Here is a 16,314-nt window from a genome sequence, read left to right on the forward strand (position 1 = left end):
GTACTCCATGTTAAACATTCTGAACTAGATGAAACCTCTGCTTATTCCTTTCCCATGGTTGGGTAGATAGATCAGGGAGCTAAGAAATTCTAGTGTTAGTCTTCGGTAAGTGACGAAATGTCTACGGATAGGAGAGGTTTCCCACCCTATCTGACTCAGCAAATACAGGACACTTTCTCTTAGTCCAAGGGCAGTCATTGCCCAGTCATCAGCATACATACTAGGTAACATCTCTCTCGTGGCTAGTTCCTCAAACTTTTGTTTCTGAGCTTTCCCTCTAAATTTGATACCCATACGATCGATTTGTCCCATCAGGTTAATGTTAGCTAGAGAAAAGAAAAGAACATGAGTTTTAGTCAGGATTTGGCCAAATGCCGAAAGAAGAAGAGAAAAGTTTTTAATAAATAAAAATAAATTAAGAATGAATACTAAACAAAATTTAAAAGAATAATTAAGGGAGAAATAAAAAAAATATAAATATTTATGGGTTGTCTCCCACTAAGCGCTTTGTTTAATGTCGCAAGCTCGACATAAAAACTATCAATTATAATCTATAAGTTCTGGAGGCATTTCGTCTAAGTGCAAGACTTGCGAATCTTCATTGTTTTCTGCATAGCGATAATGTTTTAGACGTTGCCCGTTTACGGTAAATGGTTCCATAGATTTGCTTTTAATTTCTACTGCTCCACTGGGAAAGACATTGGTGATATGAAAAGGACCTGACCATCTAGATCGTAGTTTTCCCGGGAATAACTTTAGCCTAGAGTTAAATAAAAGGACTGTATCGCCTTGTTTGAAGATTTTTCTTGATATGCGCTTGTCATGCCATTGTTTTGTTCTTTCCTTGTAGATTCTGGCATTTTCGTAAGCGTCTCTTCTGAGTTCCTCTAATTCGCTTATATCAAGGATTCTCTTTTCGCCGGCGGCCTTATAGTTTAAATTTAGATTTTTAATAGCCCAATAGGCTTTATGTTCTAATTCTACCGGGAGGTGGCAGGATTTTCCATAAATGAGCTTAAATGGGGTTGTCCCTATGGGAGTTTTGTAAGCAGTTCGATAAGCCCATAAAGCTTCTGGTAATTTCAATGACCAGTCTTTCCTTGAGGTGGCGACTGTTTTTTCTACTATTTGTTTAATCTCTCTGTTAGACACTTCCACTTGCCCACTGGTTTGAGGGTGGTAAGGTGTCGCTACTCTATGTCTTACGCCATACTTAAGCAGTAGTTTTTCGAGTACCTTGGATATGAAATGCGATCCACCATCACTGACTACTATTCTTGGGACACCAAATCTTGGAAATATTATATTCTTAAAGAGTCTGGTTACTACTCGTGTGTCGTTTGTTGGAGAAGCTATAGCTTCAATCCATTTTGATACGTAGTCAACTGCTACGAGTATGTATTTGTTACCGAAAGAGGATGGAAAAGGTCCCATGAAGTCTATTCCCCACACGTCGAAAATCTCTACTTCCAAAACGCCCTTTTGTGGCATCTCGTCACGTCTAGATATGTTTCCTGTGCGTTGACATCTGTCACATTTCTTAATAGCTGCATGTACATCCTTCCATATATTTGGCCAATAAAAACCGGCTTGTAGGATTTTAGAGCAGGTCTTGGATGTACTTGCATGTCCACCATAAGGAGCGGAGTGACAGTGTTGGATTATATTTTCTACCTCTTCTTCGGGTATACACCGACGGAAAATACCATCGGGGACTCTTTTAAAAAGTAAGGGGTCATCCCAGTAATAGTGTTTTATGTCATAGAAGAATCGTTTCTTCTGCTGGTAGGATAAAGTAGGTGGAACTATTCCGGCAGCTAAATAATTGACGAGGTCAGCGTACCACAGTGTAACAGATATAGCTAAGGTGGTTTCTACCTGTTTATCAGCGTTATTTTCTTCCAAAGTAGCTATAAGCTTATCGTACGAGAAATCATCGTTAATTGATGTTCTTTCTGGTTCAAGGTTCTCAAGTCTAGAGAGGTGATCTGCTACTACGTTTTCAGTTCCTTTCTTGTCTTTGATTTCCAAATCGAACTCTTGTAGCAACAGGATCCACCTTAGGAGTCTAGGTTTAGCATCCTTTTTTGTTAAGAGGTATTTGATAGCAGCGTGGTCAGTGTAGATGATTATTTTGGCTCCGACCAAGTAAGAACGAAATTTATCTAGTGCAAACACTACTGCTAGAAGTTCTTTCTCGGTTGTGGCATAATTCATTTGTGCTTCATCTAGAGTTCTACTTGCGTAATATATAACGTGAAGCTTTTTATCCTTTCGTTGTCCTAAAACAGCACCTACAGCGTAATCACTGGCATCACACATTATTCTGAATGGTTCATTCTAATCTGGTGTCTGCATTATGGGTGCGGAGATCAATGCTTGTTTAAGCGTTTGAAATGCTTCTAAACATTTATTGTCGAATATGAATTCAGCATCCTTCATCAATAGTCCGGTTAAAGGTTTAGTTATTTTAGAGAAGTCTTTAATGAATCGTCGGTAAAAACGGGCATGTCCTAAGAAGCTTCGTATTTCTCTCACAGTTTTCGGGGGTTGAAGGTTTTCGATTACCTCTATTTTGGCTTTGTCTACTTCAATTCCTTTGTTCGAGATGATGTGTCCTAAAACAATTCCTTCTTGTACCATAAAGTGGCATTTTTCCCAATTAAGTACTAGGTTTACTTTTACACATCGCTCTAGAACTCTTTCTAGGTTTTCAAGGAATTCTTTAAAGCTTTGTCCCCATACGGAAAAGTCATCCATAAATACTTCCATGATGTTTTCGAGAAAATCGGCGAATATTGCCATCATGCACCTTTGGAAGGTTGCAGGAGCATTACACAAGCCAAACGACATTCGTCTATAAGCGAAGGTACCAAAAGGACACGTGAATGTTGTCTTTTCTTGGTCATCAGGGTGAATTGGTATTTGAAAGAAGCCTGAGTAACCGTCTAGATAGCAGAAATGCGAATGTTTTGCTAATCGTTCTAACATCTAATCAATGAATGGTAAAGGGAAATGATCTTTTCGGGTTGCTTTGTTTAGTTTCCTATAGTCAATGCACATTCTCCATCCCGATTCGATTCGTTTGGTTATAGTTTCTCCTTTTTCATTTTCAATGACTGTTACACCTCCTTTCTTTGGTACTACGTGTACAGGACTAACCCATTTGCTATCAGATATAGGATATATGATACCTGCCTCTAATAACTTGGTTATTTCCTTCTTCACTACCTCACTCAGGATCGGGTTTAGTCTCCTCTGGTGTTCCCTAGAAGTTTTACAGTCTTCTTCTAGCATGATGCGGTGCATACAAATAGAAGGACTTATTCCTTTAAGATTGGTGATGTTGTATCCTAGTGCGGTTGCATATTTTCTTAAGATATGCAGGAGTTTTTCTGTTTCGAGTCTTCCTAGGTCTGCATTAACTATCACTGGTCGTTCAAGTTCTAAGTCTAGGAATTCATATCTCAGATTTTTGGGAAGTGTTTTCAGGTCTAGGGTTGGTTTCTTAAGGCATTGCGTAGGGTCCGGTGTTATTGCTAAACATTGGTTAAGTTTGTCTTCTACAAGATAGTCGGATGATTTGTCTTTTTCTAACTCTGTTTCTTTTATGCATTCATCGATGATATCCATGAAGTAACATGTATCTTCTATTGCAGGTGCTTTCAAAAATTGGGAAAGAATGAACTCAATTTTCTCTTCCCCTACTTCGAAAGTGAGTCGTCCTCGTTTTACGTCTATGATCGCACCGGCAGTTGCTAAGAACGGTCTTCCCAGTATAATGGGTGTAACTTCATCTTCTCTAATGTCCATAATTATAAAATCAGTTGGAATGTAGAATTGACCTATGCGCACTGGAACATTTTCGAGAATTCCTATAGGATATCTAACGGAACGATCTGCTAGTTGCACAAACATTTTAGTTGGTCTTAATTCTCCCATTTCCAGTTTCTTGCATATGGATAAAGGCATAACACTAATACCGGCTCCTAAATCGCATAAGGCTTTGTCAATGACAAATTTTCCTATGTGACAGGGTATAGAGAAACTACCTGGGTCTTTAAGTTTAGGAGGCATATTCTGGATTATAGCGCTACATTCAGCAGTGAGTGTAACGGTTTCGCTATCTTCAAGTTTCCTTTTATTAGAAAGAATTTCTTTTAAGAACTTAGCATATGAGGGCATCTGCGTAATAGCTTCTGTAAACGGAATTGTGACGTTTAATTGTTTCAGTAGGTCAACAAATTTTTTAAATTGGCCCGCATCTTTGGTTTTAATAAGCCTTTGAGGGTAAGGGATAGGTGGTTTATAAGGTGGTGGAGGTACATAAGGTTCCTTTCTTTCTATGGTTTCCTTATTACTCTCTTCCTTTTCCTTAGGTTCACTTTCCTCCTCAGTTGACTTTTTAGAGTTTTGGTTTTCTATCCTTGGGTCAGACGGTCCTTCCACTTCCGTTCCACTTCTCAGTATGATTGCGTGAGCGTGGCTTCTTGGGTTAGGTTGGGGCTGTCTAGGAAATGTACCAGTTGGGGCAGCAGTATGCGCTTGTTGTTGAGCTACTTGTGATATTTGCATTTCCAGCATTTTGTTATGGGTAGCTAGGGCATCTACTTTACTTGCTAGTTGTTTAATTTGTTCGCCAGTGTGTACATTCTGGTTTAAGAAATCTTTATTGGTTTGCTGTTGAGAAGCTATAAAGTTTTCCATCATGATTTCCAAGTTGGATTTCCTAGGGGCGTTATTGTTAGGTGTAGATGGGATCGACTTTTGATATCCCAGAGGTATAGCTGGGGCTTGATTTGGAGATTGTCCAGGTGCGTATAGAGCGTTATTACTCTTATATGAAAAATTTGGATGATTCTTCCAATTCGAGTTATAGGTATGCGAGTAGGGGCTTCCTTGAGCATAGTTCACTTGCTCCGCTTGGATTTCTGTTAGGAGTTGACAATCTGCAGGAGTGTGACCTTGGATTCCACAGACTTCGCAGTTCTGAGTTATGGCTACCACGGTGGCTGGAGGTGATACATTTAAACTTTCAATTTTCTGGACCAGAGCATCCACTTTTGCATTAACATGATCAAGGTTACTTATCTCGTACATGCCTGTTTTCGTTTGAGGTTTTTCTACCATTGTTCGTTCGCTTCCCCACTGATAGTGGTTTTGAGCCATGCTTTCGATAAGTTGGTAAGCATCAGCATAAGGTTTGTTCATTAGTGCCCCACCTGCGGCGGCGTCTATTGTTAACCTCGTGTTATACAGGAGACCATTATATAAGGTATGAATTACTAACCAGTCTTCTAAACCATGGTGTGGACAAAGTCTCATCATGTCTTTGTATCTTTCCCATGCTTCGAAAAGAGACTCGTTATCTTTCTGTTTAAATCCATTTATCTGGGCTCTTAACATAGCTGTTTTGCTCGGCGGAAAATATCGGGCAAGAAAGACTTTCTTTAACTCGTTCCATGTGGTGACTGAGTTGGAAGGAAGAGACTGGAGCCATCTGCTAGTGATATCTCTTAACGAGAAAGGAAAAAGACGAAGTCGAATTGCCTCTGAAGTGACACCATTAGCTTTAACAGTATCAGCGTATTGGACAAATACGGATAAATGAAGGTTTGGATCCTCGGTAGGATTTCCAGAGAATTGGTTCTGTTGCACTGCCTGTAACAGTGAAGGTTCAAGCTCAAAGTTGTTTGCTTCGATTGCGGGTGGAGCAATACTCGAATGCGGCTCATCTTGCGATGGAGCGGCGTAATCTCGAAGAGCACGAGCTGGTTCTTCCATCTCGGGTATCGGCGAAGAAAGAAGATTTTTGAGATCAGGAAGTTCGACAGGAGGGGGATTGTTCGCAGCACGATATTCCCGAATTCGTCGTAAGACTCGGAGATATAGTTCGATATCATTGATTCATAAGTAGAACGGCTCGCCTTGTGAGCGAGTGTGTGGCATACAAATCAACGAAAGAAAGAAAAGAAAAGAAAAAAAATAAGCCTTAGTCTCTACAGCGTAACAGAAGAGTTACGATGTCGACTAAATAAAAGTCCCCGGCAACGGCGCCAAAAACTTGATCGCGACTTTATGAGTCGAATTTGAGGTACAAACTGCAAGTGCACAGTTCTATCGCGTAGTTTTAAAAGATATCGATCCCACAGGGACTTATGAATCGATATACCGTTTTCTAAGGTTACTTCGTAAAGCTAAGGCGGGTAATACTTTGATTGTTTGGGGAAAAGTTAAAACTAAAAATAGGATCTAAATTAAATATCAACTAAACGGATATCGGTATGTAGTTCGTCGTAATTAGGGAATCAATTCTTCGTTGGTTTCTTGGTTTTAAAATAAATCTTTTCAGTTGACACTATTGATTAAAAGTCTTATCTCAAACTCTCGCTCTGTTGAATAAACTATAATTTTATATTAACGTAGCTGTCACTTATTAGTTAAGTCAAAAACCACTTTTTGAAAACAATAGAATCCGTAGAAACTCTTTTTAAGAAAACACTAATCGTTTAAACACCCTTGTCTCAAACTCTCGCTCTGTTGACTTAGGTTATATAATTAAATTCAAATGCTTAACTCTTGTCCTCACATTCAACCTTTAAAAATACTTTTTGAAAAAGATTAGAATTTAATTAACTCTAAAAATTGCTCTCGCCCTGATCTAGAATTAATGTCCAATTAACACTGTCCAGTCAAAAACTCAAACTCTCGTTCTATTGATTTTAACTTCTTTATGTCTTTTACTTTCGTACAAAAACCTTGTTATTAAACCTGTAAATTGAGACCGTGAAAAGAGTGATTTTAATTTTAAACTTAATTAAACCAACTTAGTTTTGATTCCTTCATTCCGCTTACTTTACATACCGATACCTAGATAAATTAGCCAGACATACTAAACAGATCTAAATAATCAGCATGCATAAATAATTCCATCTCAGGCAAATAATATAAATAAACAGTAAAACAAAGCATATATAAATTCAAACAATAATTAAAGAACCTGAGTAATTAAATAGCAGTCTTGAACATCCACCACAGACCGGTTGGATTTGTTCTTGAATTCTTCAATCAGACAGAAAAATAAAAGTGAAGGAATAAAAAATATAGGGTCTAATGTAAGGTTAGATCTAGTAAAAGATACACAATAGTTTCCGGTGTAGAAACTATTGTGCGAAAAAGAATTAATTAAGTGCTGAAAGCTTAACTGGAAAAGAATAAAAATAAAAATAAAAATAAAAACTGCAATTAAAAGCAAAAACAGTAAAGAAAAATAATGGTATGCTTGCACGATTGGAAGAAGAAAATTGAACGAAGTCGGAGAGTCTTTGCAGGGTTTGCAAAGCCAATATTTATACTGGTCACTTTGTTGTAACGGTTTCCAAAATTCTTCCGTTCACGTTCCAATGGTCAAGCGTAACAATAGGCCTCAACGTCTTTGTTGCGCTTCTGAAGCCAAAAATATAGGAGAATGGTGTGACGTCCGTCACACCATGTGTTACGCTCGTAACACAAGTGGGTAAAGCGTGACGCTCGTCACAGCCTGTGTGACGCTCGTCACAGGCACAACGCCTGTGTTTTTGGGCTGGGCTTTGGCTTTTGATATTTGCTTCTTTTCATTCCTTTTTGCACCTCCTTTTCTTCCTTTTTCACTTGTGCTTCAAATAAACTACCTGAGATAAATAGAAAGAAAATACCGAGTAATATCGCGTAAAATGAAATAAACTGGAGTAAATAATAATATAATTTAATTAAATTGAGTCCTAGAATGTGATACTATTTCATGTTATCACTCACTTACTAGAATGTTATGCCTTTAGGGTCAAAATTTAGCTCTATGTTAAGCAATCGTAATTGGACTTATGTAGAAGTCACAACTATCTGAGATCGGGAAATAGGAATTTTGGCGTTAATGCATGTTAGGGATGTGGTATAATGAACCAAACTCCTAAAACATACCACACACAAAAAAGAAAAAGATGAAAGGAGGGACCTATCTCATTCATATTTGTATTAGTTCATCTAACACAAGGTTATTGTTGAACCAATTGGCCTTAGGATATTGAGATTTCATTGGTCAATGAAAAAGATGGGAGAGAATAGGATTGAAGACGAAGAGGGAGGGGAGATGAGAGAAACACAAGTTGGTCATGGAAGAGATTTTATCAAATTAAAATCATTCATTCATTTTGGGAGATGAAATGTGCATTTCATCAATCCTCTAAATCCAATGATTTTAACTCAACAAAAGTCAAATCAACCTTGACCAAGGCCCAAACACATAGTCAAACACCACAAGTCAATAAAAAATGGCTCAACATAATTTCTACGCAATTAATCAATTAAAAATCAAATTAAAAATGCATTTAAATTAAATTTAGTTTGTTCAAAACCTAAAACCTCTTCAAAACACCAAATAAATAGCCAAGAGATTTATCCTAGGTCAAACAAGGTCAAAGGACCTTAGACAAAAAAATTCATAATATTTGAAAGGTTGAAAGTATTTTTAAACAATTAAACATATGCACAAAAACAATTAATTTATGAAAAATATCAAAATTAATCTAAAAAATAATTTGAAGTCATAAAATGTAAGAGGAAAATATTTAAAGATTTTTGGTGAAAGTCCCATATTTTTTTGATTAAAAATGAAATTAATATAAATTAATCAAAATAAATGGATTAAACATAAAAATCAAAAAATAAAAAAAACAAGGGCTATCAGATCTCCCTCATTAATTGAGGTGGCAAATCTGATGGTCAAGCGCGCGCGTTCCATAATGGTACTTAGTCAATACGCTGCAGGCTTGGTAATCAGAACCAAAGGCTGAGATTAAAACATTTTAAATGGATCATGTGGCTGAGATGTGTGACAACACATCACCGGAGCTAGGGTTCCAGTCTTCTTCTCCGATGGACCTCACCGAACTGGTCCACCATCAAAAATCACCAAAATGAAAAACAAGGACATGGATTCAAAGAAAAAATGCTCAGGAACTCGAATCTGGCCTCAATTTTCTCCAATTCCAAGTATATAAAAAGATATAGGGATTTGAATTTTGAGGATCATGATCTGAGTTCCTTCGATTTAACCTCAATCTTATTGCCTACATTGGTAGGATTTCAGCCAACAAAAAAACACAAAGAATAGTGAAGAATTGAGGGAGAATCGAAGATATGAAAATTCTAGAAAATTACCTTCGAGGGAGCTTCAAACTTGCTTGATCTTGATTCCAATTGTGCTTGGCTTTGTATCATAAGCTTGTAGGAAGTGATTAGGATCAAAAAATGGCCTGGACTCTTGGAGTTTCAATATCAAAACAGATGGAGATTTGAAGCTCTATTTTCAAATGAAAACCTTTAAGATTATTCTTTAATGGTGAAGGTTTGGATTGCAGGTTCAAAGCTTGGGCATGAGGTCCCTAATTCTGAGCAATGAGGGTGGTATTTATAGCCAAAGAGATTCATTTTCACACACTTCCAATTTTAGGAATTTTCTTTGCATGCTTGCATGGACGTGTGATAGGCCCATTAAGTGATGTATTCAGGTCCAAAAATGAGTGAGAATCATGTTGAAATCATGTCATGTGGCCATGCATTTGCGTATGAAATGTGGAAGTGATAATCATCCAAATGGTACCTCACATTGCACCCATGCGCAAGTCCTTCATTCTTTGGCCAAATGAGGTTATTTTGGACTTATAGGAAAGGTGAGATCAAGGGGAACAACTTTCATGTTGAACAATTTTTCATTTGAAGCTTGTATTATGATGAATTTTGAGGTGGAAGTTTAGGAAATCAAACATATTTGAAACTTTTCTAAGCCCCAAGTCAAATGTTCACTTCTTCCACCTTGAATAAATTTTTATATGTACTTCATATGAGAAGCGTTCCTTCATAAAGGTTGTATGTCTTTCAAACCTATTCAATTTGGTCACAAATTTGACCTCATTTGGATTTGGCATTAAGGAGTTATGCATTTTAGAACTTGAGGAAAATCACTTGTTCAATGGTATTGACCCAAAATGACCTATAATGTTTCCTCTTGTCACATGCATTTGCAAGTGGAATTTTAACTTCCTCAAAACATCAAAATTTAAGTATAAATATTTAATTTGATCATGTAATTTGAATGGATTTCATATCATAAAAATTGGGCAAGTTATGGGCTTGGGAAGTTGATCTCCAAACTAGGGTTCAGACAAAATGACGTATAATCTTTCGCCATAAAAAATAACTTTCAAAGAAACACTAGTTCTTTACTTAAACATGAAAGTTTTTTGGAATGTCATTTTAAGTAACTTTGATTTTGGAATTATTTTCATATGACAAAAATTGTAGGAGATAGGGTCTAGGGAACCCCAGTTTTGACTAGTTGATTTTCTCTGATCAACCACCATGCACCATCTTGTTAGCTTGATATTATCTTGACTTTTGGGACTCATATATGATCATATATGTATAAGATGATGTAATATGAAGTATACCTTGAAGTATTTGATCAATTGATGAAGAAACTTGTTGAAGAAGTCACATAAGTTACCCAGATGAATTAGGGTTTCTAAGGCAAACAAACTCCAAACTCTTGATGATTTCTTAATCAAGATGATATGTGAAGAACATAGGGATCCATGTATGATGCCTATAACTAATGTGAACCACTTCTCGATTGAAATCCTTGCATTGAGGGTCTCAAACCCTAGATATGAGCTTGATAGGGCATAGGTGAGCATACACATTACCTACAAAAGAGTTAAACTATACATTGACATATTTTTTGGTATTTTGGTTAGTAAATAAAGAAAAACAAATTATTATACAATCAAAAGTGCTTGGTGACCTCTTCCAATGCAAACCCAATGAATGAAGGGTAAGGAGGATGCCAAGGTGTGATCCCAATGCCAATGCATATGATGAGATATTATGAGGGATCTTAAGGTCAAAATTGGGGTCTTACACATACTTTATTTTTCTTTGTTTAATAAACAAAATACAAAAATTATTTCAATGTATAACTTTGTTTCTTTTGTAGGTAGTGTGTGCATCCACCTATGTCCTATAAAGCTCACAACTAGGGTTTAAGATCCTCAATGCAAGGAGATCAATCAAGATATGGTTAAAAATGGTTCTAGACATCATATATGTATCACCATGTTCTTTTTTTATCATTTTGATCAAGAACTCATCAAGAGTTTGAAGCTTGTTTCCCTTGGAATCCCTAATTCATTTAGGTATCTTGTGTGACTTCCTTAACAAGTTTCTTCAACAATTTGTCCAATATATCAAGGGATACTTCATCATACATCATATTATTCCTATATGATCCTCCATGAGTCCCAAATATCAATATAATTTCAAGTTTGCAGGTTGGTTCAAAGAGGTTGACCAGAGAAAGTCAACTAGTCAAAACTAGGGTTCCCTAGACCCTATCTCCTATAATATTTGTCATATGAAAATGATTTCAAGAGAAACGGTACTCCTTATGACATTTCTAACAACTTTCATGTTGGAATCAAGAGCTATTTTTTCTTGGAAAGTATTTTTTTATGGTGAAAGATTATAGGTCATTTTGTTTGTGCCCTAGTTAGGAGGTCAACTTCCAAGGATCATAACTTGCTCAATTTGTATGATATGAAGGCCATCCAAGTTTCATGATCAAATTAAATGTGTCCTCTACAACTTTTATTATTTTATAAATGTTAAACTCAACTAGCAAGGGCATGTTCCAAGAGGAAACATTATAGGTCATTTTGGGCCATTACCATTGAACAAGCAATTTTCCTCAACTTCTAAAGTACATAACTTCCTCATACCAAATCCAAATTATTTCAAATTTGTGACCAAATTTAAGAGGTATGAAAGAGATACAACTTTGGTTAAGAAACCATTTCCATTTGAAGCTCATAGCAAAAGTTGTTCAAGGTGGAAGAAGTGGTCATTTGACTTGGTACTTAGAAAATTTTCAATTATGTTTAATTTCTAAAAATTCCACCTCAAAATTCATCATGATCCAAGCTCCAAATGGAAAAGTGTTCAACATTAAATTTGTTTCCCTTGATGCCAACTTTCTAAAGAGTCTAAGATCACTTCATTTGGACAGGATTTGAGGAACTTGCGCATGGTTCCTTTCATAGGTTTGTTTTGGCAAGATTTGAATTCATTTGTCCATTTCCTTTTGCATGCTTACATGTTAGTGCATCAGGATCCATTGTGCATGAATTGGAATGTGATCACATCATAAATTGGGCCCAAATCATTACCCATGCGTCCATGCACCAAAGTTGCTAAAATTGGCAAAATTTCTAAGTGTGTGAAAAGCAACTTGCTAGGCTATATATACATGACCATTTTGACCAGAATGAGGATCCCTACCTACCCAAGATTTGAACCATTGCCTCCCTAACATCCATTAAAGGATAAACCTGAAGATTTCACTTGAAATCGAGTTTCAAATCTCCTTCTGTTTTGAGATTGAAACTCCAAGAATCCAAGCCTCTCTTTGATCCATTTCACTTCCTGCAAGCATCTAGAGTCGAGCCAAGGACAATTGGAAGCAAGATCAAGCCAGATTCAAGCTACCCGAAGGTGATTTTTTAGAAACTTTAAGCCTTCGATTCTCTTTAAATTCGTCATTATTCTCTTTGATTTTTGGTTGGCTGAAGTCCTACCAATGTAGGCAACAAGATTGAGTTGCTTTAAGGTCAAAGCGAAGCAACTCAGATCATGAACCTTAAATTTCAAATCCATGTATCTTCCAATATACTTGGAATTGGACGAAATGGAGGTCAGATTCGAGCTCCTAAGCACTTTTCCTTTAAAACCATGTCCTTACTTTTCATTTTTGTGGTGAACCAGTCCGGTAAGGTCCACCGGAGAAGATGACTGGGGCTAGGGCTCCGGTGGTGCGTAGGCATAGTCCAAGCCATCTGATCTGGTTCCCATTTTCTAATCTTGGACTTTGATTTGAAATACCATGCGTGTATACGCGTTGACTGAGGTGTTGTCACCCCAATTAATGAGGGAGATCTGATGGCCCTCGTTTTTTCTAATTTCGTTTTATTTTTTGAATTTTCATTTAATCCTTTTATTTTGTTTAATTCATAGAAATTTCATTTTTAACCCAAAAAATATGGGACTTTCACCAAAAATATTTTAATATTTTTCTCTTCTATATTTTGAATTAAAATTATTTTTTGGATTAATTTTGGTATTTTTAATGAATTAAATATTTTTATGCATATTTTTAATTATTTTAACATACTTCTCACTTTCTAAAAATTATGAAATTTGTTGTCTAAGGTCCTTTGACCTAGGATAAATCCCTTGGCCATTTATTTGGTGTTTGAAGGGATTTGAGGTTTTAAGCAAATTAAAATTCATTTTTATTCATTTTTAATGTGATTTTTTAATTGATTAAATGTTTAAAAGTTATGTTGAGCCATTTTTATGGTCTTGTGATATTTGACTTTTTGTTTCGGCCTTGGTTATGGTTGATTTGACTTTTGTTTGATAAAAACCATTGGATTTAGGAGATTGATGAAATGTACATTTCATCTCCCAAAATGAATGGATGGTATTGATCAAATGAAATTCCTCTCATGATTATTTTGTGTTTCTATTCCCCCCTCCCCTCTTCATCTGCATCCCTATTCTTTCCCATTCCCTCATTTGTCCAATGAAATCTCTAATGTCTAAATGCTAATTGATACATCAATGACCTTGTGCCAGATGAATCAATACAAGTGTGACTGAGATAGGTCCCTCCCATTTTCTTTTACTGTGTGGTATGTTTTAGGAGTTTGATTCTTTGTACCAAATATTTAACATGCATTAACACCTATATTTTTATTGCCCGACCTCAGATAATTGTGACTTCTACATAAGTCCAATTACGATTGATTAACATATAGCTAAATTTGACCTTAAAAGCATAGCATTCTAGTAAGTGAGATTGTAAGTCTCTCATTATTCATGACATTGTGTGGAAACTTAACCTTTTTTCCTTTCATGAGAGCTAGTGGCATACTTGTTGAATTATCCAAGTTGGAGCCCTTCTCATGGAAGATGTCTTAGTTTAAGGATTCATATTTGTGAATGAATGGTTGAGTATTCTCCAAAGAATGACTTAATAAAATTAAAACTCAACACTAACATTTGAATAACCATTGACTAACTCTTATTCATTATGCATTTTACCTTCAAGTCATTTAATTTATGCAATTTAAATTTTAGTCATTTATTATTCATTTTCATTTACATTTCATATAACATGTTTATGATTCAGTCCTTTTCACTTTGCTCATTTGAGCCATATCTTGTGATTGTATATATTTATTTGTGTGTTTTGATTTTGTTTATGGTCTTAGGACCCTAAAATACATAATAATATCAAAAAACCTGAAAAACATTTTGTGGACTGTTGGGACTTGATCTGAACCCTTTGACTTAAGATTAGGCAACATTCCATGTGCTAAAGGACTTGGCCAATGCCAACAGCTGAGACTGAACTATCTTTGACATTGGCTTTCATCTGATGCAAGACCTTGGATCTCATTGATTCATCTTCTACTTTGTCTATGTGCTTAATTGTTATTTTATTATGGTTTATGTCTAATGTTTTGTTCTGAGTTGATCAAGGAATATTTCATCTGACACACTGGAAGACATTGAAGACTGCTAACCATTGGAGTGCTTGCTTGGATATGGGTATCTTTATTTGATTCCTTGATCTTCATTGATGTCTGCATATTACTCATTGCTTATTGCTTATTGCTTGATCAAAGTCCAAAGGAAAATGGGTTTCTATAAGACATTCTTGTCTCTTGGATTGCATCTCATTGGTCAAATCTTTTCAACTCTTAACATTTAATTTTTGCTTAGGGTAGCCTCTTCATCTCCTCCCACTTCTTTAATTTCTAATTCTCTCCCTCTTTTCAAAAATTTCTTTGCTTGTGAATTCAAACTTATACATGTTTTAATGATTAGAAACTTTGGCCTTATGCCATTGAATTTTTAAACTTCTTTTCTTCAATCAAATTTGTAAATAAACTTAACCATATTGACTTAAATTTCAAAAGACAAAAAGAACTAACAACCCCATTCAAATCTTTGGCTTTTTATGCCTTTTCACTTAAATTTTTTGTTAAAATCAATTCACCAACTTCATTTAAATTTTTACCACGGACTACGAGGTTTTGATCCCTCATTTTTATGTTGGTACGTAGGCACAAGTCTGAAGATCTTGTCAAACACAAAAATATAATTAATGAATTCTTCTCTCATCCCCACACTCTATTTATTGCAAACATCTTTTATACCAAAAACACATACACACATAAAAAATGGCTCCCTAGGAGTACCTAGGACACTTTGGGTGCTAACGCCTTCCCTATGTGTAACCAACCCCCTGCCTGTAATCTCTGGCACTTTATTAGTTTTGATGTGAAAACTTCTTATCTTTGGCTTTTGCTCGTACTTTTCCATTTTCCTTTGGAACAATAAAAGTGCGGTGGCGACTCTGGTTTAACTGACGTCAAGTTTATCCATAGCTTGATGGTCATGAATTTACCGCTACAGAAATTAAGTGGCGACTCTGCTGAGGAGTTGTCCTCAGTGGTTTTAGCCTACTTTTTATATGTATATATTTGTATACTTGGTGTTTGTATATATTGTTTGTGTGATATAATATGTTTGTTGTGCTTGGTAATCTCATAGTGGTGAGATAAGTTCTAACCAGAACTTGAGTGCAATTAAGATAGGAGGATGGTATAGTCATGTTCAACCTGTGTGGAGTAGTCTTTAACAAGTTGGCTTGAGACCCATCTACTCAGTGGAGATCTCTTTAGAGTTACTGATGTCACACAAGTTATTTGTGGATAGGCATTACTTTCTCTGATTTGGGGTCCGAGAAGCTGAGGACTGTAAAACATTTACCCAACTTGGCCTATTCAGGACGTAGTGTGGAGATTGTTCAAGTGTAGACTTGATAACAGTTGTTACGTGATACTACACTCAGACGAGTTTCTCTTAAGAATATTATGGGTTGATGAGTCAGTCATCCTAACCTATATTATTTGATAGATGGGATAAAGACTTTGGGTACTTTTAGAACATAATCTACATGTTTTTATCCTTAGTACACTCCTTTGGGATGGTTCTTAACCTGAATCCATGCTCGTGACTCACAACAAACCCTTTGATTCTCGATTGATCCGACCAAGTATTGTCAATATCAATGGAACTTGGGTGTTGATAATGTGAAAACCATAATCCACCAAAATGGATGATTGATCTTGATGATGACTTGATCCATCCCTT

The 16,314-nt window shown here is 36.1% G+C and overlaps 1 non-coding gene across 1 annotated transcript; it reads left to right on the plus strand.

Moving 5' to 3' along the window:
• Positions 1 to 5,299: 5,299 nt before the first annotated feature.
• On the plus strand, positions 5,300 to 5,406 carry LOC127099823 (small nucleolar RNA R71). The gene has a single exon (XR_007794290.1). It is a non-coding gene; the product is annotated as a small nucleolar RNA R71 (small nucleolar RNA).
• Positions 5,407 to 16,314: the final 10,908 nt, after the last annotated feature.

The sequence above is a fragment of the Lathyrus oleraceus genome, chromosome 6, assembly GCF_024323335.1.
Source record: "Lathyrus oleraceus cultivar Zhongwan6 chromosome 6, CAAS_Psat_ZW6_1.0, whole genome shotgun sequence".
Taxonomy (NCBI): domain Eukaryota; kingdom Viridiplantae; phylum Streptophyta; class Magnoliopsida; order Fabales; family Fabaceae; genus Lathyrus; species Lathyrus oleraceus.